The sequence below is a fragment of the Bos indicus x Bos taurus genome, chromosome 16, assembly GCF_003369695.1.
Source record: "Bos indicus x Bos taurus breed Angus x Brahman F1 hybrid chromosome 16, Bos_hybrid_MaternalHap_v2.0, whole genome shotgun sequence".
Classification (NCBI taxonomy): domain Eukaryota; kingdom Metazoa; phylum Chordata; class Mammalia; order Artiodactyla; family Bovidae; genus Bos; species Bos indicus x Bos taurus.
The window spans coordinates 12,496,291-12,520,195 of NC_040091.1; the positions used below are offsets into that span (position 1 = coordinate 12,496,291).

At 40.0% G+C, this 23,905-nt stretch overlaps 1 long non-coding RNA gene across 4 annotated transcripts in view; it reads left to right on the top strand.

Moving 5' to 3' along the window:
- The window catches only part of LOC113906388, a 129,917-nt gene that overhangs the window by 28,735 nt on the left and 77,277 nt on the right, over nucleotides 1-23,905 (top strand). For 3 of the 4 annotated variants that reach the window (XR_003514866.1, XR_003514865.1, XR_003514864.1), the window contains exons 3-6: nucleotides 13,166-13,288; nucleotides 14,987-15,104; nucleotides 18,492-18,608; nucleotides 20,494-20,645. This is a non-coding gene — a long non-coding RNA (uncharacterized LOC113906388). Of the gene's footprint in view, nucleotides 1-13,165; nucleotides 13,289-14,986; nucleotides 15,105-18,491; nucleotides 18,609-18,871; nucleotides 19,013-20,493; nucleotides 20,646-23,905 lie in introns of all 4 variants that reach the window. The other variant, XR_003514867.1, reaches the window with a different exon arrangement.

Below are 23,905 nucleotides of genomic sequence, written 5' to 3' on the forward strand. Positions count from 1 at the left end.
CCATTTCTTCCACGTTGTCCATTTTATTGGCATATAATTGTTGATAGTAGTCTCTTATGATCCTTTGAATTTCTGTGTTGTCTGTTGTCATCTCTCCATTTTCATTTCTAATTTTATTGATTTGATTTTTCTCCCTTTGTTTCTTGATGAGTCTGGCTAATGGTTTGTCAATTTTATTTATCCTTTCAAAGAACCGGCTTTTGGCTTTGTTGATTTTTGCTATGGTCTCTTTTGTTTCTTTTGCATTTATTTCTGCCCTAATTTTTAAGATTTCTTTCCTTCTACTAACCCTGGGGTTCTTCATTTCTTCCTTTTCTAGTTGCTTTAGGTGTAGGGTTAGGTTATTTATTTGACTTTTTTCTTGTTTCTTGAGGTATGCCTATATTGCTATGAACTTTCCTCGTAGGACTGCTTTTAAAGTGTCCCACAGGTTTTGGGTTGTTGTGTTTTCATTTTCATTCGTTTCTATGCAGATTTTGATTTCTTTTTTGATTTCTTCTGTGATTTGTTGGTTATTCAGCAGCGTGTTGTTCAGCCTCCATATGTTGGAATTTTTAATAGTTTTTCTTCTGTAATTTTACTGCATTGTGGTCAGAAAAGATGCTTGGAATGATTTCTATTTTTTTGAATTTACCAAGGCTAGATTTATGGCCCAGGATGTGATCTATCCTGGAGAAGGTTCCATGTGTGCTTGAGAAAAAGGTGAAATTCATTGTTTTGGGATGAAATGTCCTATAGATATCAATTAGGTCTAACTGGTCTATTGTATCATTTAAAGTTTGTGTTTCCTTGTTAATTTTCTGTTTAGTTGATCTATCCATAGGTGTGAGTGGGGTATTAAAGTCTCCCACTATTATTGTGTTATTGTTAATCTCTCCTTTCATACTTGTTAGCATTTGTCTTACATATTGCAGCGCTCCCGTGTTGGGTGCATATATATTTATAATTGTTATATCTTCTTCTTGGATTGATCCTTTGATCATTATGTAGTGACCATCTTTGTCTCTTTCCACAGCCTTTGTTTTAAAGTCTATTTTATCTGATATGAGTATTGCTACTCCTGCTTTCTTTTGGTCCCTATTTGCATAGAAAATCTTTTTCCAGCCCTTCACTTTCAGTCTGTATGTGTCCCCTGTTTTGAGGTGTGTCTCTTGTAGACAACATATGTAGGGGTCTTGTTTTTGTATCCATTCAGCCAGTCTTTGTCTTTTGGTTGGGGCATTCAACCCATTTACGTTTAAGGTAATTACTGATAAGTATGATCCCGTTGCCATTTACTTTATTGTTTTGGGTTGGAGTTTATACACCATTTTTGTGTTTCCTGTCTAGAGAATATCCTTTAGTATTTGTTGGAGAGCTGGTTTGGTGGTGCTGAATTCTCTCAGCTTTTGCTTGTTTGAGAAGCTTTTGATTTCTCCTTCATATTTGATTGAGATCCTTGCTGGGTACAATAATCTGGGCTGTAGGTTATTTTCTTTCATCACTTTAAGTATGTCTTGCCATTCCCTCCTGGCTTGAAGAGTTTCTATTGAAAGATCAGCTGTTATCCTTATGGGAATTCCCTTGTGTGTTATTTGTTGTTTTTCCCTTGCTGCTTTTAATATTTGTTCTTTGTGTTTGATCTTTGCTAATTTGATTAATGTGTGTTTTGGGGCGTTTCGCCTTGGGTTATACTGTTTGGGACTCTCTGGGTTTCTTGGACTTGGGTGATTATTTCCTTCCCCATTTTAGGGAAGTTTTCAACTATTATCTCTTCAAGTATTTTCTCATGGTCTTTCTTTTTGTCTTCTTCTTCTGGGACCCCTATGATTCGAATGTTGTAGCGTTTAATATTGTCCTGGAGGTCTCTGAGATTGTCCTCATTTCTTTTAATTCGTTTTTCTTTTATCCTCTCTGATTCATTTATTTCTACCATTCTATCTTCTAATTCACTAATTCTATCTTCTGCCTCTGTTATTCTACTATTTGTTGCCTCTAGAGTGTTTTTAATTTCATTTATTGCATTATTCATTATATATTGACTCTTTTATTTCTTCTAGGTCCTTGTTAAACCTTTCTTGCATCTTCTCAATCCTTGTCTCCAAGCTATTTATCTGTGATTCCATTTTGATTTCAAGATTTTGGATCAATTTCACTATCATTTGGAATTCTTTATCAGGTAGATTCCCTATCTCTTCCTCTTTTGTTTGGTTTGGTGGGCATTTATTCTGTTCCTTTATCTGCTGGGTATTCCTCTGTCTCTTCATCTTGTTTAAATTGCTGAGTTTGGGGTGTCCTTTCTGTATTCTGGAAGTTTGTGGAGTTCTCTTTATTGTGGCGTTTCCTCGCTCTGTGTGGGTTTGTACAGGTGGCTCGTCAAGGTTTCTTGGTTAGGGAAGCTTGTGTCGGTGTTCTGGTGGGTGGAGCTGTATTTCTTCTCTCTGGAGTGCAATGAAATGTCCAGTAATTGAGTTATGTTTATTTTAGATCAAACAGTGTTTGCTGTGTCAACAATTTAGGCATGTGCTATAGAAGTTATGGTAGTTATTCAGGTTTTTATGAAGTCAAAATGAATAGTAAGATACATTCATGTTGGGCAGGAAGAAAGTTTTCTGTACCCTTCTAGGTTCTTCTGGCTTGTCTAAGAATTGAGTTGACATGAGAGAGATTAACAAGAGAAAATCAAATTTTAATGACCTATGTACAATGGGAGATATCCGGAAAGAAAAACTGAATAACTACCTCAAATGGCTGAGACCCTCACCTTTAAATACCACCTTTAGCTAAAGAAAAAAGAGGATTGTTGGGGGTAGTGGTTTGGGACTTCAGAAGGGAAGAAGGCAATGCCCATGGAGGTAGAAAAACAAATATTTGGTGAATAAATATTTGCTGGGTCATGAAGAGGAGGCCTGGGAGATAGAGAGGAATTTTGACAGACATTTCCAGCTTCCTTCTTATCTATACACCTAGTTCCTACTGTAGTTATTTAGGGGGATAGCCCCCTTCCTGAAGAGGCCGTCCATCTAAACGGTTTTGGGGGCAGTTATGGGAAAAGCCAATGTTTATTCTTCAGTCTTCTGGGTGTTAATTGTTTTCAGTTCAAAATAATCCACATGAGACATTTTGGGGTGGCAGATTTTGCTCTCCTACACTCACGAAGGAGGTGCTGTAGGGTTGCTGGGAAAACAAAGATTTGCACCTTGAATCTGTTTATAACTTTGACAGTTTCATTAGTCTGGGTCCCTGTTCTCTCAATTATAAAATAATCTTTACCTCAAGTGGTATTTGGCATATGTATCGATTTATGCCTTTTATGTATTTAGTATGTGCTATATTATTTTATATTTGTAAAATATGGTTATATAAATGAACAGGCTTTTGACATGTTTCTCTGGTGATTCAGATGGTAAAGAATCCACCTGAAATGTGGGAGACCTGGGTTAAATCCCTGGTTTGGGAGGATCCCCTGGAGAAGGGAATAGCAACCCATTCCAGTATTCTTGCCTGGAGAATTCCATGGACAGAGGAGTCTGGCGGGGTACAGTCCATGGGTCTCAAAGAGTCAAACGTAACTGAGTGACTAACCCTTTACATTGTAAAAAGTCATATTACATTGCTTATATTTGTTTCATAAATTTGTTTTTAGGATCAGTGAGTCAAGAATTCTGACTTTTCAAAATTCTTTTAGTGTTTTTCATTCTTCCCAATAACTAAGCCAAAAGTGTTTGGATTTTAAAGAAAGCTGGAGATAATCACACTAGTCTTTGTTGGGAGAATGGTCATTGTAGTCAAACTTCATCTTTTGGGGTTACTTGATTCTTGTATTTTTCCTCAAAATTTTGTGTTGTGTGCAAGTTGACAAAGTGTGTTAATAAGACTCAACTGACAAAACGGCATTCTTGTCACTCTGTCTCCAGGGACCCTTGGCATTACAGTGATCCCTCATATCTGCAGGGTAGGGGGGACTAGTTTCATGAACCTCTCTGTACCCTCATTCCAAAATCTGAAGATGTGCAAGGCCCTTATATAAAATGGTGTAGCATTTGCACATAACCTGTACACACCCTCCTGTATGCTTTAAATCATCTCTAGGTTACTTATAATACCTAATACAATGTAAATGTTATGTAAATAGTTGCTGACTGACAAATTCAAGGTTTTCTTTTTGGAACTTTCTGGAAATTTTTTCCCCAACTATTTTTAGTCCATGGTCGGTTGAATCTGTGCATATGGAACCCTTGGATATGGAGGGCTGAATGCATTTGGATTGGGTAGGTGGAAGTGAGGGACTTAATTTCCTTCTGGATTCTTTTCTTTTCCTTCTTCATTGAAATTACCACTGTAGGTGGTGTATCTATGTAATGGTCTGGTGGCCTGGGCAGTACCTGGGGGAAGGGTGAAGCTCAAGAGACACAACAGTGAAGATTCAGTAGTTTCTGACTGTTAAATTCTGAAATTAGTCCTTAATAGGTAAGACAGAGATGTTACTTTAAAGAACTAGTTAATTTTGTCCCCAGGGGATATTTGACAATGCCTGGAACATTTCTGATTAACTTAGCAGTTCTTCAGATCAGATCAGATCAGTTGCTCAGTTGTGTCCGACTCTTTGCGACCTCATGAATCGCAGCACGCCAGGCCTCCCTGTCCATCACCAACTCCTGGAGTTCACGCATACTCACGTCCATCGAGTCAGTGATGCCATCCAGCCATCTCATCCTCTGTCGTCCCCTTCTCCTCCTGCCCCCAATCCCTCCCAGCATCAGGGTCTTTTCCAATGAATCAACTCTTCGCATGAGGTGGCCAGAGTACTGGAGTTTCAACTTTAGCATCATTCCTTCCAAAGAAATCCCAGGGCTGATCTCCTTCAGAATGGACTGGTTGGATCTCCTTGCAGTCTAAGGGACTCTCAAGAGTCTTCTCCAACACCACAGTTCAAAAGCATCAATTCTTCGGCACTCAGCCTTCTTCATAGTCCAACTCTCACATCCATACATGACCACAGGAAAACCCATAGCCTTGACTAGACGAATCTTTGTTGGCAAAGTAATGCCTCTGCTTTTGAATATGCTATCTAGGTTGGTCATAACTTTCCTTCCAAGGAGTAAGCGTCTTTTAATTTGATGGCTGCAGTCACCATCTGTAGTGATTTTGGAGCCCAAAGAAATAAAGTCTGACACTGTTTCCACTGTTTCCCCATCTATTTCCCATGAAGTGATGGGACCGGATGCCATGATCTTCATTTTCTGAATGTTGAGCTTTAAGTCAACTTTTTCACTCTCCACTTTCACTTTCATCAAGAGGCTTTTGAGTTCCTCTTCACTTTCTGCCATGAGGGTAGTCTCATCTGCATATCTGAGGTTATTGATATTTCTCCTGGCAATCTTGATTCCAGCTTGTGCTTCTTCCAGCCCAGCATTTCTCATGATGTACTCTGCATAGAAGTTAAATAAGCAAGGTGACAATATACAGCCTTGACGTACTCTTTTTCCTGTTTGGAACCAGTCTGTTGTTCCATGTCCAGTTCTAACTGTTGCTTCCTGACCTGCATACAGCTTTCTCAAGAGGCAGATCAGGTGGTCTGGTATTCCCATCTCTTGAAGAACTTTCCACAGTTTATTGTGATCCACACAGTCAAAGGCTTTGGCATAGTCAGTAAAGCAGAAAGAGATGTTTTTCTGGAATTCTCTTGCTTTTTCCATGATCCAGTGGATGTTTGCAATTTGATCTCTGGTTCCTCTACCTTTTCTAAAACCAGCTTGAACATCAGGAAGTTCAAGGTTCACATATTGCTGAAGCCTGGCTTGGAGAATTTTGAGCATTACTTTACTAATGTGTGAGATGAGTGCAATTGTGCAGTAGTTTGAGCATTCTAAGGCATAAGCTATTCTTAGCAACTGTTAATTTCCTCTCAAACTCCTTCTGTTCTGCCTTACCCCACCCCCAAGCCAGTCTTCTTTTCATTAGTCTTGTTACAATGAACTACCTCAAAACCATGAAACAAAATATAATCTTGTATCACAAAGGTAAATATTAATAGGAAACACAGGGGAGACTGTGTGTGTGCATGTGTGCGTGTGCGCGTGCCTGAGCTACTGGCATTAGTGGGTAGAGGCTAATGATACTGCTAGACTGTCTACAGTGTAGAGGATAGCTCTTCACAACAGAGAATTCTCTGGTTAAATGCTTCAATAGCATTGAGTTTGAGTAACCCTGTTTTAAAAGAACTGACTTTTCAACCTGTGAATCTTGACTATAAAGAAATAAAGGTATTAATGTACATCATTAAAAACGTGTTGATTGGAATAATGCAATTTAGAACATTTCAGGAAAAATTGTAGAAAAACAAAGTCAAGTTTGACAACAATTATCAAAGTACCGTTAGGGGAACTTTTATTCATTCAGTCATTCAGTGAATATTCACTGAATGTCAGCTGTGAGCCAGTCCATGTTCTAGGTATTCTAGGTGTTCAAACAGCTCTGGGGATGTTTGGTGACTCTTTCCTTATTAAGAGGATGGACCTGTAAGGCCCTTAGGTCTAATGTCATCAAACATGCAGAAATCATAAAATTCACTGCCCTGCCACCATTCTGGGTCCATCCTCACCAAGTTCGTGTGAAGATTTTGTTTCCCTGTGTGTCCGAAAGTACACAATTTAGACGAGCTGAAGTTACATTCCCCTGTGTGAAGTGGTCCCTGGGCAGTTACTCTCTTACAGGCTTGGTTTGTATAAAATGAGCATCCCCGAGTTTTATTACTCTGAGATATTGGTCATATAGCTTCTGGTCCTGTGTGGTTGTGTGCCAGAGCAGTTTACTGACGTGCCTGCAGCATTGTGGGTGCTGTGTGGATGGTCATCTTATTTTTTCTACATTCCTACTGTTTTTCCAGTATATACTTTAATTGACCTTACAACAGTAAATTGTTTATTTTTAGAGGAAAAGAAAATAAATGCAAATACTCAACTTGTTCTCAGTATTTGCGACCTTCTTTTGGGATGTGTTAGTACTACTTTTTGTTGACTGAGATTTGTATAACCTATCGCCATCAGTTCAGTTCTGTCACTCAGTCGTGTCCGACTCTTTGCGACCCCATGAACCGCAGCACGCCAGGCCTCCCTATGCATCCAATCCTATCCAATCCCTATCCTCCCTATCCTATCCAATTGTGCCATCATGAACTCATTAATTTTTACATAAAAAGATATTATCCAGCTTAAAATAATGCCCTTTCATTGAACTCCTGCAGCATTTATTGTTGGATTACTTACTTTGAGTAATTTTGACTTTTGTTGTCATTCAGATTCACATGTATTCCAGTTATAACCCAAGTAGAATGTAAGCTCTCAGAGTGTATAAATCAGGGTCTATAACCTCCTGGAAACTTCTAGGAGCCTAACATAGTCTGGGTACTCCTTGGGTAATCATTGATCCTAGCTTTTAGCTACTGTTTACCCAGAATGTACAAGGTGTCACAGGCTCTATAGGAGTTATCTTGCAGGCAGTGAGTGGGCTCAGATTTATTATGTGTTTTGAAGACCCAGCTACTCAGTTAAATGATCCAGAGTAGAGTGAAAAAAAATGCACCCATTATTAGGATGGTGCTAAAGTAATTGCGGTTTTGCATTGTTTCACTTTGCCATTTAATATTGGAATTCATTCTTAAATAAATGTGGTTATGTTATATATCATTTTAATGCACATTTCTTGCTTTGTGTTTTTGCTAATGAATTATTACTAGCTATTTATTTTCTATGTATTTTAGACTGTGGAAATGATAGACCAAAAGCAAATTTGAGTGATTTTCTTATTCGAGTTCAAAATGAGTCATAAAGCAGCAGAGACAGCTTACAACATCAACAATGCATTTGACCCAGGAACTGCTAATGAATGTACAGTGCAGTGGTGGTTCAAGAAGTTTTGCAAAGGAGATGAGAGCCTTGACGATGAGGAGCTTAGTGGCCAGCCATTGGAAGTTGACAGTGATCAATTGAGAGCAATCATTGAAGCTGATCCTCTTACAACTACTTGAGAAGTTGCCCAGTAACTCAAAGTCGACCTTCTATGGTCGTTTGGAAAGGTGAAAATTGGAAAGGTGAAAAACCTCAATAAATGGGTGCCTCATGAGCTGACCGCAAATTAAAAAATAGCCATTTTGGAGTGTTATCTTCTCTTATTCTGTGTAACAAGAACGAACGATTTCTCAATCGAATTGTGATGTGTGAGGGAAATGGATTTTATTTGACAACCAGTGATAACCAGTTCAGTGGCTGAACCAAGAAGAAGCCCCAGAGCACTCCCCAAAGCCAAACTTGTACCAAAAAAAGGGTCACGGTCACTATTTGGTGGTCTGCTGCCCATCTGATCCACTACAGCTTTCTGAATCCTGGCGAAACAATTACCTCTGAGTAGTATGCTACTGCACTTGCTTGTTTCTGGCTGTTGGAGTACAACACCCAGAAACAAGCAAGTCCAGTGGTCCACAGGATATCATCCTAGGTTGTGCCCCACTGGCTGGGACCAGAATTAGCCCTTTGAGGTGAGGCTTTGTCTCTTTCTGGTGTTCAGATCCTAGAGGCAGAGACCGTTACTGCATCTCTCGCTACCACCCGAGACTGCAGGAGTTCGCTCTCTCTGGTCTCTTGTCCCCATGTAATTTGTTTTAGAAAAAAACACTGGTTGTTTGTTCCTTTTCCTTTATAAAGGGTCTGGGAAACAGGATACTTAGTGAGGTCAGTTTTCAGGTGTAACCGGTTTGCTAGAGTGAGGACTCAGTTCAGTTCTCATGTGTCTCACACACTAGTAGACAAGGCCAGGGTGGTAACTGGAAGTACAAAGTGAACATCTATTAAACCTATCCTGGCTTATTTTAATGTAACTATTACTAAGCCTTGGGTTTAAAATAAAAGACAAATCTGGGACAAATACAGTGGGTAGGACATCAGGATAACAGATGCACACCTGGACCACCCAGGCACTCTAGGATGTGAGCTTCTTCTAAGGAGAAGGGTCTTGATCACATCCAGAAAAAGAAGGTCAGCATAGCTGAAGTGTATTGAGTGGTGCAGAGGGCTGCACGAGATGGGACTGCACAGGTGGAGGTGAGCAAGACAGAATGGGAGGGGCTTCGAGGCTGCTGGGAGGGTTTTGGCTTTTATTTTAGGTGTAATGAAAAGTCATTGGAGAGTTTTCATCAGGGCAGCAACGTGATCTGATTTGCACTTTTAGAAGCCTACTCTTGCTTTTTATGAAATATGGAACTTTGGGTGCAGGAATGATGGGTAGGCAAGCAGGAAGAGATTTTAGTAGCCCAAGTGAAGGTGGCTTAGAGAATAAAGAAATGGTATTGTCAGTGAAAAACTAGTCAATCTAAGAAAGCAATGGAAAATTTTATTCGAGTCAAATTTGAGTATTATAACCCAGGAAGAGCATCTCAGAAAGCTCTGAGAACTGTTCTGCCACTTAGAAATCAAGGCACAATTAAGTTTGTTTCTTTTTTTTTTTTTTTTTGAGACAGAAGGTTGTACATCAAATGATGTATTATTGACAGTTTATATAATCCAGCTCTAAGTGTCATCCTGGTGGGCCATGTGACCCTTTACAAGATCAGAAGCAGTTCTGCCTTTTAAGGAGTTGTCTTGTTGATGCTAGAGATTGTTGCTCTTTAAGGTTAAGCAGGTATTCCTGCCGATGGAGGAAGGAGGTCTGGTCAATGCATAATGCAGATACACAAAGCACAGTTGGGGGAGAGAGGAGACCAAAGGGCAGAGAAGAAGTTGTATGTTTACACTTTTCTTGTTTTGCCATAAAATACAAATTTTATTTCACAGAATGAAATGGTTTGAGTTAAAATATGTTTTGGAGTTATGACTGTTGATGGGGTATGAGACAATTTAATTTGGGGTATGAGAATAAAAAGTAACTGTTAGGCTTCTGGCTTGTGTAGCCAGGTGGGCTGTAGTGTCATTTGCTATAAGGTAAACATGGTAGATAAACCTGGATGGGGGAGAATCAGGAGTGCAGTTCTGAAATAAATGCCTTTCAGAGTTCAGGGAAGAAGGGTGGACTTGTAGAGGGAGGTTTGTGAGAATGAAGTGTACAGGTAGTATCTAAAAAATGTGGATGAGCTGAGAACAAGCAGCTGGTTAGGCAGGAAGGATGCCAGACAACGTAGTTCTACAAGAGGAGGAAGTGTCTCAAGGAGAGGGGAATCCTAAGGAGCTGAGCTCTGTGGGGAGTTTGGAAAAAGGGCAGGGAAGTCACATTGGTTTGGGCATGATGGAGATTTTTCGTGATCTCGCTTACAATAGTTTCTGTGGAATGGTGGTGACCAGATCCAGTTAGATCAAATTGATGATCAGCTAATAAGTAAGGAAGTGAAGAGAATGACTTTAGAGATCAACATAGAGAAGTATTACTGGGAAAGGAACCATAAAAAGAGGGGAGGGCTTACAGCTCTGAGGAGGTGTGATCATGGGAACGTAATTCTGTCTTTCTCTCTCTGCATTTATGGATTCATCCATCAATCACCTGATGCACTGATCCATCCATCACCATCCTTTCATTATTTAAAATTATCAATTGAATGACAGGAGGTTAGACTGTGCTTAAAGTCCTTGAAATGGGGATAGGAATGTGACCCAAAGCACCAGTGGAGAAGCATTTAGGAGCAGGAACACCTTGCCTATTGGAAGAGGAGGCAGAAAGGTAGACTTCAGACGTAGAGATGGTATGTTTGATGGAAGAAGATGAGGAAATTCTCATCTCAGTCCTACTTGCTCAGTGAAGTATGAGTCAGTCATCAGCTGATAATAAGCAGAATGGCAGAGGTGGGGGGCTGTAGATTTGAGAAGAAAAAAAAAGGTGTGATGTGATTTTGCATAGTGGGAGAGGCAAGTATTCAAAGAAAGTGTAGTAAAATACTTACTAGTGTTTAGTGCCCTTTAGAGGTTTGCAGTCACTAACAAAGTGAGGAGGAACTAAAAAGCCTCTTGATGAAACTGAAAGAAGAGAGTGAAAAAGTTGGCTTAAAGCTCAACATTCAGGAAACTAAGCTCATGGCATCTGGTCCCATCACTTCATGGCAAATAGATGGGGAAACAGTGGAAACAACGTCAGACTTTATTTTTTTGGGCTCCAAAATCACTGCAGATGGTGATTACAGCCATGAAATTAAAAAATGCTTACTCCTTGGAAGGAAAGTTATGACCAACCTAGATAGCATATTCAAAAGCAGAGACATTACTTTGCCAACAAAGGTCCATCTAGTCAAGGCTGTGGTTTTTCCAGTGGTCATGTATGGATGTGAGAGTTGGACTGTGAAGAAAGCTGAGTGCCGAAGAATTGATACGTTTGAACTGTGGTGTTGGAGAAGACTCTTGAGAGCCCCTTGGACTGCAAGGAGATCCAACTAGTCCATTCTAAAGGAGATCACACTTGGGTGTTCTTTGGAAGGACTGCTGCTAAAGCTGAAACTCCAATACTTTGGCCATCTGATGAGAAGAGTTGACTCATTGGAAAAGACTCTGATGCTGGGAGGGATTGGGGACAGGAGGAGAAGGGGACGACAGAGGATGAGATGGCTGGATGGCATCACTGACTCAATGGACATGAGTTTGGGTGAACTCTGGGAGTTGGTAATGGACAGGGAGGCCTGGTGTATTGCAATTCATGGGGTCACAAAGAGTCGGACACGACTGAGCGACTGAACTGAACTGAACTGAACGTTAAACTGGAATTGTTAGCTTGCCTGTGTGCAGCTTCAGTTAGAGACAGAGCAGGCAGATTGCTGTATTTAAACAGGGTCAGAAATTACACTGCTGATGGTGACTGCAGCCATAAAATTAAAAGACGCTTTCTCCTTGGAAGAAAAGTTGTGACCAACCTAGACAGCATATTAAAAAGCAGAGACATTACTTTGCCAACAAGGGTCCATCTAGTCAAAGCTATGATTTTTCCAGTAGTCATGTATGGATGTGAGAGTTGGACTATAAAGAAAGCTGAACACTGAAGAATTGGTGCTTTTGAATTGTGGTGTTGGAGAAGACTCTTGAGAGTCCCTTGGGCTGCAAGGAGATCCACCTGGTCCATCCTAAGGAGATCAGTTCTGAATATTCATTGGAAGGACTGATGGTGAAGCTGAAACTCCAGTGCTTTGGCCACCTGATGCAAAGAACTGACTCATTGGAAAAGACTCTGATGCTGGGAAAGATTTGAAGGCAGGAGGAGAAGGGGACAACAGAGGATGAGATGGTTGGGTGGCATCACCGACTCAGTGGACATGAATTTGGGCAAGCTCTGGGAGTTGGCAATGGACAGGGAGGCCTGGTGTGCTGCAATCCATGGGAGTCAGAAAGAGTTGGACATGACTGAGCAACTGAACTGAACTGAACTGAGAAATTCCATTGCTGTGTCTACAAAGAGAGGAGAGTGTGAAAGGGCATTGGCCTGCTTAGGGTGAGGGCAATGGGGAGTGGTCTACTGGGGCAGGAGTATTTCAGCACTGACGTTAATTTGCCAGCACATGGTAGCGGTAAAGAGCAGGCAAGCTTTCAGTCAGCCTCATTGTCATTTAAAAATTCTCTTCTGCTAGAGCATCCCTTCCTGCTTGTATTTGGGAAGGATGACTCCCTCTCTGAACCTTCCCTGGGCCAGTGTTTACTAAGGAAGGAAAGGAGGATTATGCTGAAATGCCACCTTTGTTGAACTTTTCAAGCATATGTGTGTGTATTGGTGTTATTTATATGTTTGTATAAATAGAGGTCTATTTATAGGTTTTGAAATTGAGCTCTTTTGGTCTGCTTATCTTTATAGCAATATGACATTCTCTTAACTGCTATATCTTTATAATAAGACAATAGGTGTTAAGCAAATATTACACCTTTTGTCCTTTATTTCTCAGAATTGTTTTGGCTATGATCTTCCATATAAATTTTGAAATCAGTTTGTAATCTCAAGTGAGAAATTTTTGAGGACACTGATTGGAGCAGCATTGGATTTAGAGATTACCTTGGAGAAAAATGGCATGTTTTCACGGACATGTTATATTTCCCCCAAATCTTCTTTCATTAGCTTTGATTAGTGGTATATTCTCTATAGGTGATCTTGGAAGTTGTCACTCTCTGTTCATTCTGACTAGAATATACTTCTCTCAGATTCTCCAAAGTTGCCTTCTATGTTATATTTCTAGGGTTGCTGCAACAAATTACTACAAACCATGAAAATGTGGGCATTTGGAGTCCAAGAAGACCCTTACTGGGGAAGTGAATCAGCCAACACCTTGATATTAGATTTCACAGCCTCCAGAATTCTGGTAAATACATGTCTGTTGTTTAAGCCGTGCAATCTGTGGTGTTTTGTTAATGGCCACCTGGGTTGGCTAGGACAGGAGAGATCCACTATCTGCCTCTTTCAGCTTATGGTGACTGTTAGCATTCCTTGACTTGCAGCTGCATCACTCCTGTCTCTGCCTTGGTCTTCACATCACTTACTCCTCTGTGTGTCTCTGTCTCTTCCTTTTTGTCTCAAATCTCCATCTGCCTTTCTCTTACAAAGACAAGTGTCGTTGAATTTAGTGCTCACTTAGATAGTCCAGGATAATCTCATCTCAAGGTCCTCACTTAATCACATCCATAATGCCACCTTTTCTAAACACAGTCAGTGTTTACAAGTTCTGGGGGTTAAGACATGGACATACCTTTTGTGTGGGCTGTATTTCAACCTGTTACATCTTATTTATTCATATCTCAACTCAAATGTCACTTCCTTAGATGACATTTTCTCTATCTTTCTTATACTCTTATACTTGAAATTTTCTTAATAACTTGTTTAGTGTTTTATCTATTGTCTCTCTTCCCATTTAAAGAAGGTAACTCTTTACAGGTAGAGGCTCCAATGTATTTATTGATACATTCAGGTTGGTATTCTGATAATACACATTGGTAAAGCTTTGTCATTTGTTTACAGCTGGTATCTTCTTATACTAGTTGCTAGATATTTTGAATATCATTCCTGACTATATATCTGGCATCTAGAACAGTGGCTGGCACACAGTAGGCTGTCAGTAAATAATTATATTGACTAAGATTGCACAGATTAACATAGAAAAGGAGGAGGATTAGTCTGTGGCCAGATTATAGAGAGATTTCTATATTATGATCAGGAGTTTGGACTTTTTCCAGAAAAATGATAGACATTCATCCCAGAGTTTTAAGTAGGGAAATAATATGATTGGATCTGCAATTAAAACATGAAACTCAAAATTAATTAGTCTTAAATATTTTGGAACCCCTATTGAACCCTTGAGGTGATAATCAGAAAGATGGAATGAGATGAAGAGAAATCTGCCCCTTTTTTTTGTTGTTGAAATGGATGATTGCTAATGAACTACACAACCTCACCTCACCTTTATTTCTCAAGAGACACATCCAGTGTGTGTGTGTGTGTGTGTGTGTGTGTGTGTGTGTGTCTTTGTGTGTGTATGTATGCATGTGCATTTGACTGAAAATTTTGGAATAAATATCTTGAACCATGTCGATTGAGATTATTTTTGTTGAGAGCAGCAGAAACTGATTCTGGCTAATTTAAGGGAGAGAAAAAGATCATCATCCACTGGTTTGACACTGGAGTACATCTTACAGTCTAAAGAGTGAGCCATTAAATTATGGAAAGGTAAAGAACTGGGCAGCTTCAAAGCTTAGTCCGGGAGCTCGTGAACATTTTCTATAGACTGGTTCTGATGGTCTTAGTCTCCATGTCCTTCAGTTCTCACTTTCAGAAATGTCTTACACTGAGATTTTTTCTGTGTTATCTTTGACTTTTAGTGAATGTAGAAGCTGCTCATATTTCCAAATATATATTCTTCTTCTCTCACAAGATAGAATCCCTGATTTCTAGCTGGGTATCTGAACAAATTGAAGACTGTATTCCCAAACTACTTCTGCTTAAATGTGATCTTATTACAAAGTTCTAGTCAATGAGATGTCAGCAGAAACGCATGTGTGGTTTTTAGAAACTTTCTTCAGTCAACGGCTCCTTTTTGGATGCTTCCTGGAATGGAGATGAGGCTAGAGATCTAGCTGACAACAGAGACCACGAGAATTACAGCCACACAGCAGTATGACAGGATGGTGAGTTTAATGAAGACTTTGGTAGAACTGCCCTTCTGTCCCTGTGCTCTGCCCGTGGGCTTTTATGTGAGAGAAATGTGTCTGTGCATCACTTGTATATGTGTGGTCTCTGGTATAATCTTGCTTGTATATGTGTATATGTACGCATTGGGTTGATCAAAAAGTTTGTTCAGGTTTTCCCCAAAGGTGTTGTATATATGCACACACATACATACACACACATATATAATCTCACTTATGCTACTGCTGTTTTAGATCTCTGTTACCCACAAATAAATCTAATTCTAACTCATATGCAAAGGTTTATCATAGTTATAGTACGCTGAGCATTTCCTTTGTGTTTTTAAGGGCAGATAAGCATTTAAAAGTTATTTTATACATTTTTGGATTTGTTATAGGATGTCGAGATTGTAGCCTGTACTCTGCTTTCTTGGAATGGAAGTCCTTTTGCTCATTTGTACACTTTTTCTTATTGTAGTGTTAGTCACTCAGCCGTGTCCAGCTCTGTGTGATCCCATGAACTGTAGCCCACGAGGCTCCTCTGTCCATGGGATTCTCCAGGCAAGAATACTGGAGTGGTTGTCATGGCCTCCTCCAGGGGATCCTCCCGACTCTGGGATCAAAGCCAGCTTTCCTGCATTGCAGGTGGATTCTTTACCATTTGAGCCACTAGGGAACTCTATATTTATTAAGAAAATTATTTTTTTTATCATACGTTACCAATATTTCTCTGTTTGTCTTTTCCATGTTTTCTTTTTGTTTAAATCTTTTTTTTTTCTTCTATACAGCTGTGTTACTAGGTAAGTAGTCATCTTTATCAGTTTCTTCCTCCTAATGACTTTGGGCTTTTATGTCATTCTTCAAAGGGCCTTTCTACCCCAAGATGATAAAAAAATGTTTGTTCATATTTTCCTGATAAATTTATCAGATCAGATCAGATCAGTTGCTCAGTCATGTCCGACTCTTTGCGACCCCATGAATCGCAGCACGCCAGGCCTCCCTGTCCATCACCAACTCCCGGAGTTCATTGAGACTCACGTCCATCGAGTCAGTGATGCCATCCAGCCATCTCATCCTCTGTCATCCCCTTCTCCTCTTGTCCCCAGTCCCTCCCAGCATCAGAGTCTTTTCCAGTGAGTCAGCTCTTCACATGAGGTGGCCAAAGTACTGGAGTTTCAACTTTAGCATCATTCCTTCCAAAGAAATCCCAGGGCTGATCTTCAGAATGGACTGGTTAGATCTCCTTGCAGTATAGTTTTATTTAAAAATTAAAAATCATAAACTCACTTGGAATTTATTTTTATATAAAGAACAATATAGAGTTACACTTTTCTCCTGCCAGATGACTAGTCAGTTATCCCTATTATTTTTTAACTAATCTAATTTTTGAAGTCTTGAGATTTCCAAGACTTCATATGGAAATAGCAAAATAGAAGTTTGATGTTTATGTACTAAAGCCCCACAGTATCTTTTCAGATGAACTCCTTAGACAATATATTATGTTTTACAAGACAGCTAACAGAAATAACCAGGGAAAACAGAAGAAAGAAAAGCTGACTTCTGGGGAAATTTTGGAAATTGCAGTTGTTTTAAAGCATGTTTAAATTCTTTGACAATCCCCTCTGCAAAGGTGAAGGCATTTCATGATTATTATCAGAACTTAGTGATTCACTTCCTATGAAGAAAATGTGGTCAAATAGATAAAAGACGTTAGTTTCCTTTTTGCTATCCCTGAGGTTTCTCATGGCCAGCTGCCATGTCATCTGAACACTTAAGTAACCCTATGGAGAGGTCCATGTTTGAGGAGCTGAGCGTCCTGCCAGTAGCCAAAAAGGGTTTTTGCAAGAGCCATGTGAGTGAGCCATCTTGAAAGGAGATTCTCCAGCCCAGTCAAGGCTTCAGTACAGCCCCAGTCAGCATCCTGACAGCCTGAGATTTCCCCTGTTGAAACGATCAGCTAAGCTCCATCCAAATTCCTGGTCACAGAAACAAAGAGATAATAAATGTTTCTTGGGATTTCCCTAGTGGCCCCAGTGGTTGAGACTGCACTTCCACTGCAGGGAGCATGGGTTTGACACCTGGTTAGGGAACTATGATGCCACACAGTGCAGCTAAAGTACATATTTCTTGTTTCGAAAGCAGCTGTATTTTAACATTTACCGACTACAAGCATCCAATAACAATTCACTTTGAGGAAAGAGTAAAATTTGAGTTTGTTTTTGATAGGAAAATTTACTTATTTATTTTTAGTAACGAAGTTGGGGGAAGACATTCTAAGTGAAGTAGGTGGCATGTGTGAAGTCAAAGAAAAGTTACTCTGTGTTCAGGAATTACTTGACTTCCCAGGTGGCACTAGTAGTGAAGAATCCACCTGCCAGTGCTGAAGGCACAAGAGGTGCGACTTCCATCCCTGGGTGGAAAACTTCCGCTTGAGTAGGGAATGGCAGCCCCCTCCAGTATTCTTGCCTGGAAAACTCTGTGGACAGAGGAGCCTGGTGGGCTACAGTCCATGGGGCCACAAAGAGTTAGACATGACTGAGCAACTGAGCATGACCACACACACGCAAGTAAGTATAATGAGACTCAGGAATACCGCACAAGGTGAGGAGGAGCAGAATTGAATTTAAAGCTTGTGAAAGGCTTTTTTGCAAAGGTAAGGAGCTTAGACTTTGTCTTTTTGGTCATGCAGAAGCAACAGTAGGTTTTAATCTACTGTAATACAATGAGATTTGGGTTGGAGAGCAATAAATCTTATGATATCGCCTGATGGGTATAGTCTGAAAATGATGCTGTCTTGAGAGGGTTGATGAGTTGGATTTACTTCTCCAGTAGTAGAGATACAGGAGAAGTACAGTTTAAGTACTTTTAAGTTTAAGTACAGTTTAAGTACTTTTGAAATTGAATCAGTAGAATTTGAAGCCCAAGAGTTAAATTACACAATGCAATCAAATAGAATTGGTTAAATCTTTCTGACGAATGTTGATGCTACATAGCACACTGCAGGTGTGTATTGATTTGTTTCTGTGAAAGAGTAAAATTTTGGGAGGGTACAGAGTATTATATTTGGACCATACTACTATTTTTTACATTTGTATTAAAACTCTATGAAGTCATCCATGAGAGATTTTTAGTATACTCCCTCCCGTTCTATTCAGTATAGTGAGACATTCTGTTTCCTGGAATGTGAACACAAGCGAGAAGGTTGGAACACACTGTTTTTCTCCCAGATGACAAAAGCATGAAGGAGATGCTCAGGAAACATTTGGTTCAGTCTCCACTAGGAACACTGAGACTGTTCTGCTGGGTATTTGTTTGCATTTGTTCTCTCTGGAGTCCACCTTTTTAAAAAATCCTACAGAAAAAGCAGCGTGTTTGTCTTCATTTCAGAAGTCCCAAGTGGGGAAGGTATGAGGATAGAGCAAGATCCCTGAGGCCCTACAGCCTGCACCCCTGCTCCCCAAACCCCGTAGGGCCTGAGACTCTAAGGCTTATCAGACAGCTGAGGTGAGTGGGGCGCGGATGTGTGCTGGTCTGAAAATTCCCCCTCGGGAATGTCATGCCTTCTTTCACTCCCTGCTTCTTCCTGAGAAATCACTATTCTCAGACACATAGTTAAGCACAACCCTTCTGTACTGAAAGAGGCCTGCGGTTAGATCTTTAGGAATTCATGTTGGGAAAAAGTTGCTGCCCTGGAAAGCGTACATCGGAATATATATGTCACAGACTTCCACTGGGCCTCAGTTTTAAATAGGTTTATGTTTTGTTAGGAATCCATCAAGATGACGGGCAGGCCCTGGTTTTGGTTGTCCTGGGAGACCTGAGTGTCTCCACTACGGCCACTCCAGCTGCGCTGATGCAGCACAGAGCTGGATGACTTACATTCCGAACATACCGGCTTGGTCAGCTGAGTGAGTCATTTAGTAGCTGCATGTTTGCATTTATAGACTTACCCCAGTGGTCTTAGATGGCTGAAGTTACACTAACATTTCACCCTGTTCTGTTGATTGTAGTTGATAATACTGTGCCTTATCCACAGGCCTTCTTGGCAGTGAGTGCATATTGCTTTTAAAATGCAAATCATGAGTATTTTTAACTTGGCGAAGAAACTGATTTCTGGTACTTGTGACATGTGTCACCCTAAATGAATAAATGACATTTAGGCCTCTTCAGTATGGCTGACGGAGAAAAAAATAGGTACAATGAGTCAGTTCTCTCATTATTGTTTTGTTTTGTTTCCTATAGATTCACATTGTCAATACCTCTTATGTTCATGAATTTGAACACTAGTCAGTGACGCGCAGTTATTTTTAAGATTCATTCTTTTATGCCATGCTTTCTCTAAGGCAGTCAATGAAAAGTCTCAAGGATATACTTGTCTAACTTAGAGTTTCTGAGTTAGACTAAGCAAAGACTTTGTTTAAATAACAATACCGAAAACTTACATAGAGACGAGTACCTTTGAAGTAAGTGGATTTAAATGCTATGGAATTCAAAGGGTTGAGAAAGTGAGAAGGTGCTATATTAGTCGGGGATGCTGGGCTATGCTTCAGTAACAAACCAACTCAGAAATCTCAGTGTGTTATTACATAAAAGCCTTCAGTGTGCCTGCCAGGTCTCCAAGGCAGCCTACTTTAAGCAGTGATTCAAAGTTCCATCTTGACCCTGTCATCTCTACACCGGTTTTGTATTCACAGAGGCAGGTAATGAAAATGTGTGCAGAATCCTCTGGGATTTTTTACCACCTCAGCTTGGCAGTGACAGTCTTACTTCTCACAGTTTTTGGCCAAAGCTAGTAATATAGCATGCCTCTCTCTCTCTTATACACATATATATAGCATACCTATCTGTAGCAAGACTAGAATTGTGAAGAAGTGCATGGATATTAGATGAGAATCACATGTCTGTGTCACGACTGTTATGTCATTATGACTGAGATAAAGGCATACAATAATGAAATATTTGTGAGGTCAAAGGCACAGTTTAATTTTGTTTTACTTTTGGTTTAAACTTTTTTTTTTTTTTAAAGAAAGTATGCTATCAATATATAGACACAAATAATGAGTACCCCCTGGTCCTGGTTAAAGGTGATGTTTGTTTCTATGATGTTTACTTTTTCTGAGTTTTCACAACTGCTGGAATCTTTACATCCTTTTGACTTCTAGTTGTCATGCATCCAGGTAATCAGTATTTTAAGAATGGCATGTACATTTGTGATACTGGATCTAAAACATAGCAGGATACTTATTAGCATTTCCAGATAATGTTATCCTAAAGAGGAAAACATATTTTACCTGCTAATAAGAGCTAACTTTTTCAAAGTCACATGAAATAAGAGGAAGATTGTTGAGGTTGAAAGATTAAATGATTTGTTCTTTTTCTCCCCACACAGGATTTGCAGTTGTCCATTGAACGACATGGGTTTGAACTGCTTGGATCCATTTGTATATGGATTTTTTCAACAGATATACAAAAATATATGTGTTGAACATCATATATAAGACTTGCTTTGAAGTAGACAGCCTATCCTTACACAGATATAAAGTGAGTGATATGTAATGTAAAGATTATTAATGTGTTAATTTCTTACTATTTTATAACTTTTCTTTTGAAGAATTACATTACTGTACAGTACACCTTCAAGGTTCCCATGCAAAGCAAAGGGAGTGTGGAAGAAACACAATGATTAAGCTCTTTGGCCTGGATATGCTACACAATCACATTATATAGACCCAAACTAGTAACACAGCTTCACTTAGAAGAAAGGGGGCTTGGAAATTAGATCATCACTTCGTGGCAGCAGCTTTATAATGGAGTTGGAGCTCATGAATTTCTGGAGGTCAGCTTGCTGTCTCCGTCATACCTCTGTTGACCTATGTCTTTCCAGACTACTATCTCTAGACTGAAACACACTCCCTTCTGGCAAAAGTGGCCATATTATAAGACAAAACATATTAAACATTCCATTTGTAAGCTTAATAGTTCTTAGAAGTGAAATGTGCCTTGTCAAATTTGACGCTCTGTTAAAATTTATATAAGGAAACTGAAAGGAAAAGGAAAGATTTTATCAGGTAAGCAGAAAAAGAAAATTTAAAAAATTAAAAGTAGCTCTTTCTTTTTATAAGATAATTGAAAGATCAAGAAACTAGGCAGTCAATTAGGGTTATAGGAAATTTAGAAATTTTCCATTTTTTATTTTATTCTGTTTGGAGTATGCTTAGTTTTAGCCATGTTATTAGAATTTAAAGCTATATTGCTAGAATACTGGCGGTATTGTTAATTGCATTCAGCTATCTGTAAGGAAGGAAAGAAGGATTTTAAGTGGTAGGTACCAAATTTGCAACATTTTCTCATGTGAGTCTCCAGAGATTAACATACATTCTGTTTCTTGGTCTCCTTGGCTGGCATTTGGTATCATTTAGTAATATGTCAATAATACTTTTTACATAACTTTTCTGGGGGGAAAATTTTAGATTTACAGAAAGATTACAAAGATAGAAGAGAGTTCCTGTGTGCTCCTCATCCAGTGTCACCTAGTATTAACATCTTACATGATCACAGTGTATTTGTCAAAACAAAGGAATAGTTAACACTCAGTTCAGTTCAGTTCGGTTGCTCAGTTGTGTCCGACTCTTTGCGACTCCATGAATTGCAGCACGCCAGTCCTCCCTGTCCATCACCAACTCCCGGAGTTCACTCAGACTCACGTCCATCAAATCGGTGATGCCATCCAGCCATCTCATCCTCTGTCGTCCCCTTCTCCTCCTGCCCCCAATCCCTCCCAGCATCAGGGTCTTTAGTACAGTGTTATTAATTGAACTACAGACTTTATTTGACTTTTACCAGTTTTCCCACTCATGTCCTTTTGCTATCAGTATCCAGCCCAGGCTAACACACCTCATTACCTGTTGTCTCCTAAGTCTTCTCCAGTCTGTGACAGTTACTTAGTCTCTTTTTGCCATTCATGACCTTGAGACTAAATTTTAAAGAGTTCTGGTGTGGCATTTTGTAAAGGGTCCCTCATTTTACGTTTTTCTGATGTTTTCTTATGATTGTCCTGGGGTTATGGTTTTTTGCAAAGAACATGCAGGGTGATGATTGGGCTTCCCACATGCTGCTAGTGGGAAAGAATCCACCTGCCGGTGTAGGAGATGCAAGAGACCAGGGTTTGATCCCTGGGTTTGGAAGATCCTGTGGAGAAGGGAATGGCAACCAAATTCAGTGTTCTTGCCTGCAGAATCCCATGGATAGATGAGCCTGGCGGGCTTCAGTTTATGGGGTCTCAAAGAGTCGGACACGACTGAGCGACTAACACATGCACATAAATTGTGCAATTTAAATATAAATAGTAATCATAATGTACATCTGTGCAGGGCTGGAGCCTTGTCATTGTGTCTGTGGATGACTTATTTTCAGCTCTTTGGGAAACTTCTGTGGCCATGAATCCTCTTCATGACCTTGAGTGTGTACCCGCCTCCTCCTGTATATGTGTTACTGTATATTTAAGTTGATACACATGTGCCACTTCAGCATTCCTTTAAAGGGGATTAAAAGGTGACCCTTTTGAACAGTCTGTGAATTAAAATCAGTAAAGTGAAACCTGTATGCAGGTCAGGAAGCAACAGTTAGAACTGGACATGGAACAACAGACTGGTTCCAAATAGGAAAAGGAGTACGTCAAGACTATATATTGTCACCCTGCTTATTTAACTTATATGTAGAGTACATCATGAGAAATGCTGGGCTGGAGGAAGCACAAGCTGGAATCAAGATTGCCGGGAGAAATATCAATAACCTCAGATAGGCAGATGACACCCCCCTTATGGCAGAAAGTGAAGAGGAACTCAAAAGCCTCTTGATGAAAGTGAAAGAGGAGAGTGAAAAAGTTGGCTTAAAGCTCAATATTCAGAAAACGAAGATCATGGCATCCGGTCCCATCACTTCATGGCAAATAGATGGGGAAGGAGTAGAAACAGTGGCTGACTTTATTTTTTGGGGCTTCAAAATCACTACAGATGGTGACTGCAGCCATGAAATTAAAAGACACCTGCTCCTTGGAAGGAAAGTTATGACCGACCTAGACAGCATATTGAAAAGCAGAGACATTACTTTGCCAACAAAGGTTCGTCTAGTCAAGGCTATGGTTTTTCCAGTGGTCATGTATGGATGTGAGAGTTGGACTATAAAGAAAGCTGAGCACTGAAGAATTGATGCTTTTGAACTGTGGTGGTGGAGAAGACTCTTGAGAGCCCCTTGGACTGCAAGGAGATCCAACTAGTCCATCCTAAAGGAGATGGGTCCTGGGTGTTAATTGGAAGGACTGATGTTGAAGCTGAAACTCCAATACTTTGCCCACGTGATGTGATGAACTGACTCATTGGAAAAGACCCTGATGCTGGGAAAGATTGAGGGCAGGAGGAGAAGGGGACGACAGAGGATGAGATGGTTGGATGGCATCACTGACTCAATGGACATGGGTTTGGGTAAATTCCAGGAGTTGGTGATGGACAGGGAGGCCTGGCGTGCTGCGGTTCATGGGGTTACAAAGAGTCGGATACGACTGAGCGACTGAACTGAACTGAAAGTGAGTGTAGAGGCAGGAGCCTGTGACAAGTTGGAAGAACTTTGCATTTGCAAGTTACATTGGTGACACTGAATTGAAACATTTAGACCTGAGCCAACAAGCCAAGTCTGGTCCTAGGTAGTGAATAGGGGCATTCATAGCTATTAATAGCTGCACTCACAGCTATTAATAGCTGCATATTAACAATTGAGCTTTTAGGTCACCCCAAATTGGAAAATTC